This window comes from Ranitomeya imitator, chromosome 1, assembly GCF_032444005.1.
Source record: "Ranitomeya imitator isolate aRanImi1 chromosome 1, aRanImi1.pri, whole genome shotgun sequence".
Lineage (NCBI taxonomy): Eukaryota > Metazoa > Chordata > Amphibia > Anura > Dendrobatidae > Ranitomeya > Ranitomeya imitator.
The window spans coordinates 170,780,786-170,795,924 of NC_091282.1; the positions used below are offsets into that span (position 1 = coordinate 170,780,786).

General features: G+C 43.1%; 1 long non-coding RNA gene across 1 annotated transcript in view; it reads left to right on the top strand.

Moving 5' to 3' along the window:
* The first annotated feature begins 223 nt into the window (after nt 1-223).
* LOC138665086 (uncharacterized) overlaps nt 224-15,139 on the top strand; it is a 77,240-nt gene continuing 62,324 nt past the window's right edge. The window contains exon 1 of the long non-coding RNA XR_011318425.1: nt 224-374. This is a non-coding gene — a long non-coding RNA (uncharacterized lncRNA). The remainder of the gene's footprint in view (nt 375-15,139) is intronic.

Genomic DNA, 15,139 nt, shown 5'->3' on the forward strand with positions numbered 1-15,139 from the left:
CTGTATGTCATGGACACTCTATAGGGGGCTTCCCTTACTCCAGAGAGCTGGTGTGGACCCTGCAGATGAGTGTGCAGGCACAGACCCCCTTATAGCTAACACCTCAGCCTAGAAACCTGTACAAGTGTGGGCTTCCCTTACCCAAGATGGCCACCACTGCTCCATGTGCTTAGTGCGCAGGTGCAGACCGTCTCCAGTCAGATGACCAGGGCTGACATCAGCAACCAAGTAACACCTCTCCCCTCCCGGAGAACTCCATGGAGTCAGCGTGTCTACACTGGTCTGGTTTATTACACGCAGATAAAGCATGCGTTTTCTTGATCAGAGAACTGCTGATCCTTGTGCTTCCACAGTATCACTGAGTCCCAAGTATGGTGAGTCATTAGCTTACAATGATCGGAACGTGCAGATGGGATAATTGGCACCAAGTGTGGATACAATGGATTTCTGAGGCTACCTATGTAATAGTCACATTGCAGACACTTGTTATAAACATTATACACATGCAGCGATGCGGTGTATGATAGATTGGGATTTATGACTTTGTCGTTCATAACCGTGTGTGTCTGTGTATATATATATATATATATATATATATATATATATATATATATATACACACACATATACAGTACATATTGCTTGGGAAAGTCGCAGTTAAGCAGGGCTGAGCTGTCACAGATGGCTGATGAGAGATCCACGTTCTTTTTTCACTATGATTGGAAGTGCAGCTTTGCTTTTTCTTTTTTGCTGTTTGCGGCGTGGCCTGATGAAGCTGCTATGATAATGCTGCCCGCTAGCACAGCGCAGTCACAGTCATCATCACTGTCCCCATTGGGGCTCACAATCTAAATTCCCTATCAGTATGTCTTTGGAGTGAAGCATCTTTATTTATTTATTTTTAGTCTCTGACATCTCTGTGCCGCGTCTAATAATTTGATACATATTTTATGTGTGTGTAGTACTTTCTTTCGAGTCCTGGATGAAACTCACCCATTCAAGTCTATGGGTGCATAAAATAAAAAAAGGTTCCGAGACGGAACAACCAAGTCACGTCCAATTTCAAGTAGCAACCTAAGAAACTGTATTTGATCATGTATATTTTTTTGTTCCAATAGAGAAACCCCTTCAGCCGTGTTTCCAGGTAAAAAAATAGAACTTTATTCCAATGATCAATGTAATCCAAATGTAAGGGTATGTGCACACGATGCAGATTTAGTGCAGAACTGCAGCAGATTTTTCTGCAGCAGAAACGCTGCAGAACTGCACTGTGATTTACAGTACAATGTAAATCAATGTGAAAAAAAAAAGCTGTGCACATGGTGCAGAAAAATCTGCGCAGAAACGCTGCAGATTTCAAAGAAGTGCATGTCACTTCTTTTGTGCAGTTCTACAGCGTTTCTGCACCCCTCCATTATAGAAATCCATTGGTAAAATCTGCACAAAAAACGCACCTGCGGATTCTGCCAGGAGATACAGATTTAGTGCAGATTTTATGCAGAAAATTCTGCACCAAATCTGCATCGTGTGCACACAGTATGTGCACACGTTGCAGATTTGACTCTGGAATTTTCTGTGCAGATTCTGAATTTCTTGGCAGAAAACACAGGTCAGAATCTGCACCTTTTTTTGGTCTGTGCACACGTTGCAGATTTCTTCCTTTTTTTTTACCCCTGCAGATTTCTATTATGGAATGGGTGCAGAAACGCAGCAGTTCTGCACAAAAGAATTGACATGGTCCTTTTTTGAATCTGCTGCGTTTTCTGTGCAGAATTTTCTGCACCATTAGCACAGCATTTTTATTTTGCCATTGATTTACATTGTACTGTTAATCACTTGCAGATCTGCAGCGTTTCTGCGCGGAAAAAAAAGCTGCAGTTCTGCAGGAAATCTGCAACGTGTGCACATACCATAAAGGTACCGTCACACTGAACGATATCGCTAGCGATCCGTGACGTTGCAACGTCCTGGCTAGCGATATCGTTCAGTTTGACACGCAGCAGCGATCAGGATCCTGCTGTGCCATCGTTGGTTGTGCGTGACGCCGATTCAGCGATGTCTTCACTGGTAACCAGGGTAAACATCGGGTTGCTAAGCGCAGGGCCGCGCTTAGTAACCCGATGTTTACCCTGGTTACCAGCGTAAACGTAAAAAAAAAAAAAACACTACATACTTACCTTCCGCTGTCTGTCCTCCGGCGCTGTGCTTCTTTGCACTGTCAGCGCCGGCCAGCCAGAAAGCAGAGCACAGTGGTGACGTCAAACAGCGATGCTGCAGCGATCGGGATTGTTGTCTGGATCGCTGCAGCGTCGCTAAATGTGACAGTACCTTAACATATGAGTGTCGGGCTGTAATCATGGACGGACTGAGACACGCAGGGTCTGGATGCACCTGAGGATGTCCAGTTACATCGGATTTGTGTTCTGTTTTATCACCTGGGACCAGGTATGGACTGGGGCTGAAATTCTGTCCTGGCATTTGAAATCACACAGGCCCATGTTGTCCCCGTCCCCATGAACCAGATGGGTTATATTACTAATATTACCCTGGATGGAGGAAAGGGAGATTTTCTACAAGACCAATATTTTTACTTGATGCCCGTGGCCTGCTGGGGTAAGTGACGGAGTCAGCAACTTTGTGCTCCATCACAACTTTTAACAGTATAGTAACATAGTAACATAGTTAGTAAGGCCGAAAAAAGACATTTGTCCATCCAGTTCAGCCTATATTCCATCATAATAAATACCCAGATCTACGTCCTTCTACAGAACCTAATAATTGTATGATACAATATTGTTCTGCTCCAGGAAGACATCCAGGCCTCTCTTGAACCCCTCGACTGAGTTCGCCATCACCACCTCCTCAGGCAAGCAATTCCAGATTCTCACTGCCCTAACAGTAAAGAATCCTCTTCTATGTTGGTGGAAAAACCTTCTCTCCTCCAGACGCAAAGAATGCCCCCTTGTGCCCGTCACCTTCCTTGGTATAAACAGATCCTCAGCGAGATATTTGTATTGTCCCCTTATATACTTATACATGGTTATTAGATCGCCCCTCAGTCGTCTTTTTTCTAGACTAAATAATCCTAATTTCGCTAATCTATCTGGGTATTGTAGTTCTCCCATCCCCTTTATTAATTTTGTTGCCCTCCTTTGTACTCTCTCTAGTTCCATTATATCCTTCCTGAGCACCGGTGCCCAAAACTGGACACAGTACTCCATGTGCGGTCTAACTAGGGATTTGTACAGAGGCAGTATAATGCTCTCATCATGTGTATCCAGACCTCTTTTAATGCACCCCATGATCCTGTTTGCCTTGGCAGCTGCTGCCTGGCACTGGCTGCTCCAGGTAAGTTTATCATTAACTAGGATCCCCAAGTCCTTCTCCCTGTCAGATTTACCCAGTGGTTTCCCGTTCAGTGTGTAATGGTGATATTGATTCCCTCTTCCCATGTGTATAACCTTACATTTATCATTGTTAAACCTCATCTGCCACCTTTCAGCCCAAGTTTCCAACTTATCCAGATCCATCTGTAGCAGAATACTATCTTCTCTTGTATTAACTGCTTTACATAGTTTGTAACATCTGCAAATATCGATATTTTACTGTGTAAACCTTCTACCAGATCATTAATGAATATGTTGAAGAGAACAGGTCCCAATACTGACCCCTGCGGTACCCCACTGGTCACAGCGACCCAGTTAGAGACTATACCATTTATAACCACCCTCTGCTTTCTATCACTAAGCCAGTTACTAACCCATTTACACACATTTTCCCCCAGACCAAGCATTCTCATTTTGTGTACCAACCTCTTGTGCGGCACGGTATCAAACGCTTTGGAAAAATCGAGATATACCACGTCCAATGACTCACCGTGGTCCAGCCTATAGCTTACCTCTTCATAAAAACTGATTAGATTGGTTTGACAGGAGCGATTTCTCATAAACCCATGCTGATATGGAGTTAAACAGTTATTCTCATTGAGATAATCCAGAATAACATCCCTCAGAAACCCTTCAAATATTTTACCAACAATAGAGGTTAGACTTACTGGCCTATAATTTCCAGGTTCACTTTTAGAGCCCTTTTTGAATATTGGCACCACATTTGCTATGCGCCAGTCCTGCGGAACAGACCCTGTCGCTATAGAGTCACTAAAAATAAGAAATAATGGTTTATCTATTACATTACTTAGTTCTCTTAGTACTCGTGGGTGTATGCCATCCGGACCCGGAGATTTATCTATTTTAATCTTATTTAGCCGGTTTCGCACCTCTTCTTGGGTTAGATTGGTGACCCTTAATATAGGGTTTTCATTGTTTCTTGGGATTTCACCTAGCATTTCATTTTCCACCGTGAATACCGTGGAGAAGAAGGTGTTTAATATGTTAGCTTTTTCCTCGTCATCTACAACCATTCTTTCCTCACTATTTTTTAAGGGGCCTACATTTTCAGTTTTTATTCTTTTACTATTGATATAGTTGAAGAACAGTTTGGGATTAGTTTTACTCTCCTTAGCAATGTGCTTCTCTGTTTCCTTTTTGGCAGCTTTAATTAGTTTTTTAGATAAAGTATTTTTCTCCCTATAGTTTTTTAGAGCTTCAATGGTGCCATCCTGCTTTAGTAGTGCAAATGCTTTCTTTTTACTGTTAATTGCCTGTCTTACTTCTTTGTTTAGCCACATTGGGTTTTTCCTATTTCTAGTCCTTTTATTCCCAAAAGGTATAAACCGCTTACACTGCCTATTTAGGATGTTCTTAAACATTTCCCATTTATTATCTGTATTCTCATTTCTGAGGATATTGTCCCAGTCTACCAGATTAAGGGCATCTCTAAGCTGGTCAAACTTTGCCTTCCTAAAGTTCAATGTTTTTGTGACTCCCTGACAAGTCCACCTAGTGAAAGACAGGTGAAACTGCACAATATTGTGGTCGCTATTTCCTAAATGCCCAACCACCTGCAGATTTGTTATTCTGTCAGGTCTATTAGATAGTATTAGGTCTAAAAGTGCTGCTCCTCTGGTTGGATTCTGCACCAATTGTGAAAGATAATTTTTCTTGGTTATTAGCAGAAACCTGTGTATGAGTGTCTTGAGAACACCGATTCTGTTAACAATGTAGCAGACAAGACAGCCCATGGCCAGACAGGCCCTTCTGGCATTTGCCAGAATTGCCAGATGGCCAGTCCGGCCCTGCCTGGGACCATGGCTGGAAGAGTGTTTCTACTGGATCTGAGCAGTGCCAAGAAGGAGTCGTCTCCTTCCGTGCCGAGGGTTTTGGGCGAGCTGCTTTCTTTCTGCTATTCCATTTTTTTTTTTTTTTTGCTGATGATGTATGAAAACGGATAGCAAATGGATGTCACACGGATGTAAAAAACGTACATACTGATGAAAATAGGATGGAAGTGAGAAAAAAATGATCAGAGTTTTCTGGATGAAACGCAAACAATTTCTCATACCTTTGTCTGCATTGGCCCTTGTTCTGCGTTGTCTCCCAGGATATGTCTTCTGCAGGCCCCCGTATACTGAAATGTTATACACCCTAATGTGCAGCACCTCTACACCTACATATTGGGACCGCTGGGTATCTGCCCTGGTCTGCACCTACCTCTACTCCTATGTGATGGGGATGTGACATGTAAATCAGCTCTCCTCCAAAAAGGAGAAAGCATTCACCTAAAGCCACCTACCGGGGGCCTCCTGTTAGCTGATATCCCATGACCCATTATGGGGCCTTGAAACATGATCTGTTGTTCTAGCCAGAGTCTCGGAGAGAAGACCGTGCTCATCCAGTTTTCTTCCCCTAGTCTGTGCAGGACATTTCCCTGGATGGCTGGGAGAGAAGCCATTGGTGTAGCTTTCAGGTTTAGGGCTTCCTCCCACTTGCGATAAAATCAGATGAATGCAATCCAACTAAAAGTCAGTTTGCATTTGTGCCAATTTAATCCTATGTTTCTATTCTCAATGGCGGTTTTTTTTTTTTTCCTGCTCCGGTCAGATCGCGATCGGATGGAAAAAAAATGCAGCATGCTGCGACTGCATGCAAAATTCAGACTGCACACACCTACATAAGTCTATGGGTGCATGTGTGTAGGGCTATCACCCTAGTGCAGTGCGATTCCCACTGACACTGGCAGCAGAGGAGATGGAAAAATTACTTTCTCCGTCTCCCCTGCATATGTGCTCCTATTCTCTGATGCGAGAAGATCGGAGCACAGAGCACTGAACCTCGCCTCCCGCTCGCAGGAGAGCAGGAGCCGAGGGTCATTAGCATATCGCATCCGATGTGATACGCTAATGTGACTCACGCCATATGTTAGTGCTGTTGTGGGAATGCCAAGAAGACGCAATACTTTGATGCACAACCACTTACCCACCGCAGAGATCCCTGTTAAACCGGTGCTGTATGGCGACCCTGACCACAACACATCCCCTACCAGAGATCACAGTATGCCGCTGCTACATTGCAACCTGATAATTGCCATGACAGCTACATACAAGTGGCTCCTAACTCAAGGTCACTGCGGAGGTCCTAATGACATCTAAGGCTCCCATGGACATTAGACTAATGTAGCCAAATCCGTTGATACAGATGGGTCCTTCCGACACTTTGTGTATGGGGCGCCAACCCACTGATTGTTGGTGGAGATGTTGCTTGGGCATATTTGATTTCATACTTCCAATTTCAGTGTTCTCCTGGAGATAGACCGTCAGTCGGTGGCTTTCTCGTGGAGAACCCTACGAGCACGCCTGTGTATGGGAGAGTCTGCTGAGATTGCTGTCCGCTGAACAATCCGCCAAAGTATCATTCAGCCAGCAGTCACGTAATGTGTATGGCGGCCTTTACACATACAGGTCTCGGGCCAGCTGATAGTGTCATCTCATCACAAATCCCCTAAGGCTAAGTTCACACTTTGCCGATTCCACTGTAGATTTTTCCGCAGTGGAATTCCAAAATCCGCAGTGAAAACCCGTTGCGGTTTTTACTGCGGATTCTTATGCACATTTTCATCTGCAGTTTCCTATTGGAGCAGGTGAAAATCCGCAGAAAAGAAGTGACATGCTGTGGAATGTAATCCGCAGCGTTTCCGCGCGTTTTTTTCTGCAGCATGTGCACAGCGTTTTTTGTGTCCCATAGGTTTACATTGTACTGTAAACTCATGGGAAACTGCTGCGGATCCGCAACGGTCAAATCCGCTGCGGATCCGCAACGGTCAAATCCGCTGCGGATCCGCAGCAAAATCCGCAAAGTGTGAATATAGCCTTATATTCCCTATAACGGAGGCTTTTTCAGATGTCTGTTTACATATTACAGTCATTGTGTTTAGCAGATCAGATCAATTTTCTGACAGATTTCATTCAAATCAAACGTGTATTTCCGTACACCAATATTGGCTTGTTTGGCAGAAATTGATCAGAAATCTATGTATACATGCATTATAAATGAACATGAACGTGTAGTATTTGTCAACCTAACTGTGCAATAATGTAATAATTCTTTTTGCAATCATAATTCATTTTGTAACTCAGGTTAATATTATTATTTTTTTTTTTTTCAACCTGCATGAATTCCTCAGTCTGCGATCACACATTCAGTATTTGGTGAGTATTTTACCTCAGTATTTGTAAACCAGGAGTGGAACAATCAGAGGAAAAGTATAATAGAAATGTGTGCACTGCGTCTTCATTTTTCACCCACTTCATATTTTGTCTTACAAATACTGAGGTAAAATCTCACCAAATACTGAAGGTGTGCACGTGGCCTTACACGTACGTGCGTCTGAATGTGGAACGTCTCCCTCTTTTAGGCTGCAGTGACACACTAGTAAGTTTTCTGTCTGGACGTGCTCCATTGTGTACGTGCTGACTGTATGCAGTGCAGCTGTGTCCATGGCTGGTGTCGTCTGCTGCTCCTCACTTCCTTCCCTATCAGTTTGGTCATGTCACAGGTCTCCCAAGCGTCATCACAAATAATGGTGGGAGTTCCTCTGTGTCGGTGGATCCTCCCTGTTCCATTTCCAGTTAGGAGGAACTGAGGAGTAGAAGGTGTTGTGAATTCTGTGGCAGAGCTCCCTCCTGTGGTCACAAGTGGTACTTCGGCTGATTCTCTCTGTGAGCTTCCGTTGGTGGAGGAAAGTGGTACTGCGGCTTCTGAGTTTCCTTCCTCAGGTGATGTGGTGAAGTCGTTAGGTGCTGCTCTATTTAACTCCACCTAGTGCTTTGATCCTGGCCTCCAGTCAATGTTCTAGTATTGGACCTGTTTCCTCCTGGATCGTTCCTGTGGCCTGCTGCTCTGCATAGCTAAGTTCTGCTTTACTATTTTGTTTGCTTTTTTTTTTCTGTCCAGCTTGTCTATTTGTTGTTCCCTGCTTGCTGGAAGCTCTGAGACGCAGAGGGTGTACCTCCATGCCGTTAGTTCGGTACGGAGGGTCTTTTTGCCCCCTTTGCGTGGTTTTTGTAGGGTTTTGTGTTGACCGTAAAGTTACCTTTCCTATCCTCGCTCTGTTCAGAAAGTCGGGCCTCACTTTGCTAAATCTATTTCATCTCTACGTTTGTCTTTTCATCTTAACTCACAGTCATTATATGTGGGGGCTGCCTTTTCCTTTGGGGTATTTCTCTGAGGCAAGGTAGGCTTATTTTCTATCTTCAGGCTAGCTAGTTTTTCAGGCTGTGCCGAGTTGCATAGGGAGCGTTAGGCGCAATCCACGGCTGCTCTAGTGTGGTTGGAGAGGATTAGGGATTGCGGTCAGCAGAGTTCCCACGTCTCAGAGCTCCTTCTATGTTTTTGGGTTATTGTCAGGTCACTGTATGTGCTCTGACCTCTATGTCCATTGTGGTATTGAATTACCTTATCACAACAAGAAGGATCAGAGGTGAGTGCTTTGTATTAGACGTGTTGTCTTCCATACGTCATATTGCTTCTTTCATGGTTGCGTTGTGTTCTCTAACATCTATGTAAGCTCCTGCGACACTGCTATAAAATCTGTTATTTATCAGTGCTAAAACACTTAAAGGGGGTTTCCACTTTTAGAAAAGTGGTCCCCAAGTGATCAGATACTTGTACAAAGCAGCTCCCCTCCTCTGCTCAATTCTCTATGCCTGCCTGCAGTCGTGCCATCATGTCTACAGTGCACATCACCACTGCAGCCAATCACTGAATTTTAGCTATTTGTGCCTCCTACTTCATCAGAGCCACTCAGTGACTGGCTGCAGTGGTGTGTGGTGTAATCGTGATGTCACTCCTTCAGCCAAAACAGCAGAGGGGAGTAGTCACCATCTGTATTTTTTATTTTACTAGTATCCATTTGTTTGGATATCACATTTCCGGCTGCCGTCACACTAGCAGTATTTGGTCAGTATTTTACATCAGTATTTGTAAGACAAAACCAGGAGTGGAACAAAGAGAAGGAAAAGTATAATAGCAACATATGCACCACTTCTGCATTTATCACCCACTCCTGGTTTTGGCTACAAATACTGATGACCAAATACTGCAGGTGTGACGCATCCTAAAGGTTACAAATCTCCTTTAACAACTTTAGAAATTAAAACAACAATTAATCAATTCCAATTATTCAATAATTCCAACCAACTATTGTGAGAAGCTTGAGGAAAGATATTCCAATCGTTTGACCCAAGTCATTCAGTTTAACGGCAATGGTACCAAATACTAATGAAATGTATGTAAACTTTGGACTTTGCAGTAAGTAATAAAAATGCCTTTATTCTCTTTCATTATTGTGGCATTTGGCAAATATTAATTATGGTAATCCTAATTGACCTAAAACAGGAAAGGTTTATTCTGATTTCATGTCAGATATTGAAAAAAACTTGCATATGTGTCTTTTTATATAGTGTATGTAAACTTCTGGCTTCAACTGTATATATTTTGTTGAACCTACAAATTCTCTTTTTTCCCCATGAAATGCATATTTTACATAATAGCATGTGTAAGACCGGTCAGATGTGAAGAAGGGCATGTGTCTGGTTTATTGTAGTCATCAATATTAAAGGGAACCTGTCACCCCAAAAATCGCGGGTGAGGTAATCCCACCGGCATCAGGGGCTTATCTGCAGCATTCTGTAATGCTGTAGATAAGCCCCCGATGTTGCCTGAAAAGGGAGAAAAAGACGTTATATTATACTCACCCAGGGGCGGTTCCGCTGCTGGTCAGGTCGGATGGGCGTCTCCGGTCCGCTGCGGCGCCTCCTATCTTCTTTCCATGACGTCCTCTTCTGATCTTCAGCCACGGCTCCGGCGCAAGCGTACTTTGCTCTGCCCTCTTGAGGGCAGACAAAGTACTGCAGTGCGCAGGCGCCGGGCCTCTGACTTTTCCGGCGCCTGCGCACTGCAGTACTATCCTCTGCCCTCAAGAGGGCAGAGCAAAGTACGCCTGCGCCGGAGCCGTGGCTGAAGATCAGAAGAGGACGTCATGGAAAGAAGATAGGAGGCGCCGCAGCGGACCAGAGACGCCCATCCGACCTGACCAGCAGCGGGACCGCCCCTGGGTGAGTATAATATAACGTCTTTTTCTCCCTTTTCAGGATACATCGGGGGCTTATCTACAGCATTACAGAATGCTGCAGATAAGCCCCTGATGCCGGTGGGATTACCTCACCCACGATTTTCGGGGTGACAGGTTCCCTTTAAAGACATTCACAATGAACTGTGCAACGTTTCACAAACTTCTCCCCATGAACAATATTGATAAATCTGCCCTGATTCATACCTGCTGTTATGGGGAGATCATTCAGAGAAGATGTTGGCAATGTCCTATTGAACTGTTATGGGTTTTAATTATATTTTTTCACTAGAGGTCTGCTCTATACAGGATAATCTCACTTTGATGATTATGTTGTGTAATGAAGCTGTTTTCTGTTTCTGTCAAATTCATTAGGATATATGACTCAGTCATTCACTTACATTTAGATCAATGGGCAGAGGAAGATTTAATAAACCACTGCGCAATACGCTGCAGAAAAGCATATTCTTGGTGGTTTACATGGAATTGTATTGCAAATAGGTGTTGCTGATCACAATCAAAGAAATATTAAATAAGCATTATTCTATGTCAAGTTCTTGCATATAAAGACCTCGATAAACATGACTTAGCAATGACTATAAATGAATTTGGAGAACAGAAAAATACCTCTTCTGCCAGCGTAAAATGTGTGGCTATAGTATAATAAATGTCATTTACCTATACAGCACATCAGTCTTCCAGTGTATGTTTAATATGAGTCCGTTCTCCAGTCCCATAGGTTTAAAAAGGAAATTTTATTAATGAAACCTCCTAAAGGAGAAGTTGCAAAGGACAAAGTTCCTGAAATGTCACTCACAGACTAATGTAAGAATTATTTTTTTTTTATATTATACATATTGATCAGCCGCTTTGTAGAAATGAAAGTTCCTTTTTCTGTGACTTTCCTCTGGAATAGCAAAAGGCCCTAAACATAAATATAAGAAATACTCCCCCGTCCATCACCATCAATGTTACGGGACTACATCGGCCATTACTGGCCTTTATGGTGCTGCTCCATTCATAAGAAGAATTAGTCCACATGGATTGGAATTGGATGAGAATTTAGCCATTTTTTCTGTTTAGAAATTCACCCATGAAATGGATTTTCCAATTCACATCATGCTGTTTCCGTTTCCAGTTGAGCAAAGGGTTGTTTCAAATTTTTTCTTTAGATTTTAATGGGGAAAAAATCCACAATCAATTCCCCAAGTAATGTTGTGTTGGAGATTTTGTCACGAATTAACTGTGGACAAAGTGCCATAATCTTTTAAAATTGTTTGCTTTAATAGTTAAAGAGGTTGTCCAAGTTTATCATGAACGTCTACAGTCACCTTATGTGACTGCAAACTTGTAAATCCTCACACTGCACGCAGTTCGCGCTCAGAGGATTCCCCGCTGTTGGCGGCGAGACCAAGCGCAGACGGGCAGACTAGACATGCCTTGCTTAATGCCAGTCTATTGAGTGAGGCTGTGCATGTCTTCTTGGAATGTGGCCAGAAGTATGCATATCACGTACTCACAATCACATGACTGCTCAGTCTCGATGCCAACATTGGAGAATCTTCACATTGCGCACTGTACACAATGTGAGGATTCACAAGTGACTGTTGACTTTTGTGATAAACCTGGACAAACCCTTTAACATGTGCCTGAACTTTTAAAAATCTTTTGACATTTTATAGGGATATGTCAGGAGCTTTAAGTGGTTGGAATTTGGGTGCTGAGATTGCCTCTAGCATTTGGAGCAAAGAGGCAGAACTCCTCAGCCAATACTGAGGACAGACTGAACACAAGATCTATAAACCCGTCTTCAGTACAGCTACTGGTGTGCATCTCAGCACCTGGACCCCCACTTATGGCATGCCTCAATGACTTGTCAAAAATGTTGTAAAAGTTGTACAAATGCAGTTACACTTTGTCTCATGGAGACAACTTTTTTTTAGATTGAAGCCAAGCAAACGATAAGATGATTTCTATGGGTTCAGCTTTATCTAATACATGCAACTACACCAATATTATCAATCCTAAATAATTAGAACAAAAAAGCTTATCTAAACCAACACTTAAAAAATAGGCTTTTTATAAAAGGCTAAAAGCATCTTTATTGCAGTATATTAAAAAATAAGACAAAACCATCATATAAGTATGTAACAACAGAGGAATACAAATGTAGGAAAAAGCAATGGGTCTACACGGGGGACAAGTCTTGTACAATACACTGATAGGTCTATTTAGAGTCTGTTATATTATATAAATACCTTACAATGAAAGTGTCATATTAGTGCAAAATGTCATGACATCTAATGGGCTAAATGATAAGAAGCCCATATAATATTAGGTTTCTTAATTCATACCACACAGTAAAGACATAATGTCATATTGGTACATGTAATGAGCGATATAGTAAGAAGCTCATGTAGTAATAGGCTTAATCAATGTAAAAATACCCTGATCGTTTTGTACAATTACATCTTACACCCATATAGGTAATATAGGACTGAAATATGGCACACATGAACATATGGATGTTACCTAAAGGAGAATGCTGCAAGGAACAGTGAGGCTGTAAGTCTGTCTGCGTTCCCCTCACACCCAACCAGTGCAATGTTTAGGTAACATCCACATTTATATGAACTTGAGTTGCATACCTTAGGGGATGGGTGCATGAGCGGAGAGGCAGCCTCTTTGGGGGGTCCTCATTCAGTGTGGTACCAGTGCAGAGCGTTTTTGACTGCACTCGCATACTGATACCATTGGACTTACGTGCGCTATATGTGGGGATATTGCATTTAATGTCAGCGGTGTGGTTTACTATATAGCAGCCTTTCAGAAGTGTATTGCACCTCCAGTGTAAAGCGTTATATATTTTTTTATTGCTATGGTTACCACTGCCATTTCTGTCCACACTTTTATCGTCTGATATTTCTCCAGATCTACATCAGCTAGCGTCACCTTCCTCCCCCTCTCCAACCTTTTTGATCTATATATTAATTTGCTGTGCATCACTCCCCTCTTTTTTGGAGACTTTGTTCTCTGTCTTTTCAATTGTTTTTATATATTGATATTTAATAACCTGACTCCTTGTTTTATTATTCGAGTTAGAATTGTTGGACCATCATTGATAATGTATAATGCACTCCCCGTAGGCCTATATATAGTATAATGCACTCCTTATAGGCCTCTACATATAGTAGAATACACTCCCCATAGACCTATATTTAGTATAATGCACTCCTTATAGGCCTCTAGATATAGTACAATGCACTCCCCATAGGCCTTTATAGAGTATAATGCACTCCACATACAGTAGGCCTCTATAGAGTATAATGCAGTCCCCATAGGCCTCTATACAGTATAATGCACTCCCCATCTGCCTCTATAGAGTATAATGCAGTCCCCATAGGCCTCCATGCAATATAGTGTACTCCCCATCTGCCTATATATAGTATAATGCACTCCCCAAATGCCTACGTATAGTATAATGCACTATAATGAACTATCGCTTTGTACATATGTACGTATATTTATATAAATATTTATATATGTTTCTATATTTATTTAGACTGAATATATATGTATGTGCAGCGCCCCAGAGATCTGGTCGTTGCAGTATGACACTCTGCCACTAAGGGGAGTGGCGGTACCTCTGATGGCACTGAAGGAATTCTCCTGACCAGGTATCACCAGAACACATTACACTTCACACTCCGGCCACTAGGGGGAGCAAAAGGCTTTATTTATTGGGCCACTCCTCACACTGGTAAAACTAGGGGCTGGGGAGGAAGTTAGTCAGAAGCTGACTGGGTTGGATTCAGGCAACATCCCGTGGCAGGGGGTGTTGCAGGGAGAAGACACAGGGGGGTCCCTGTCAGGCGTGGGAACCTGGCAGGTGCCTAGCGAACAGAACAGAACGTTACGGAGCCGCGTCTGCACCTCCTGCGGCAGCATCCTAAGAAAGAGATAAGAAGGGAAGGATATTGTGGAACAGTGTAAACGAGATCAAGCACAAAGGAGAGCCAGTAAGGGTCGTGCCGTGAGACCGAGGCAACATCTTACTGAGGCATGTAGCCGGTGGCCGGAACACCGCGGGAGTAACTGACTTCAGGCCTTACTTCGAACTCCGCAGGATAGTTAATTATAGGTTGGCTGTCTACCTTAAATTTCCTAAGAAGGCATAGGGGGCAACATTGGGAGAGGGGCGTCTCTAGGGTTCCGGAAGACCTCCAAGCCTTCCCGTCATACGGGTGCGTCCTAGCCAAAACATATCTGGGGGACGAGAAAATAGTAACATCTGGAACTAAAGAGAGAGAGAGAGAGCTGTAGAGAACGACGAACGAGAACAGCAGTTGTGAGGACTATCCCGAATGCTCAGCAGGGTAGGACTACAACACACAGGCGCTAGTGGTAGGCGACGATTTCCATCTGTAAAGGAAACTCTGGAAGTGCCCATCGGACCGGCCAGTCTCAGAGAGCCCTGTTAAACGTGCTCTGGATTGAGGATCCTGAAGTCTTCAGTAAAGAGGTAAAGAGACTGCAACCTTGTGTCCTCGTTATTGACTGTACCTCACACCATCACCATCTACCCTACTGGGAAGCCCTGGGGATATACTTCACC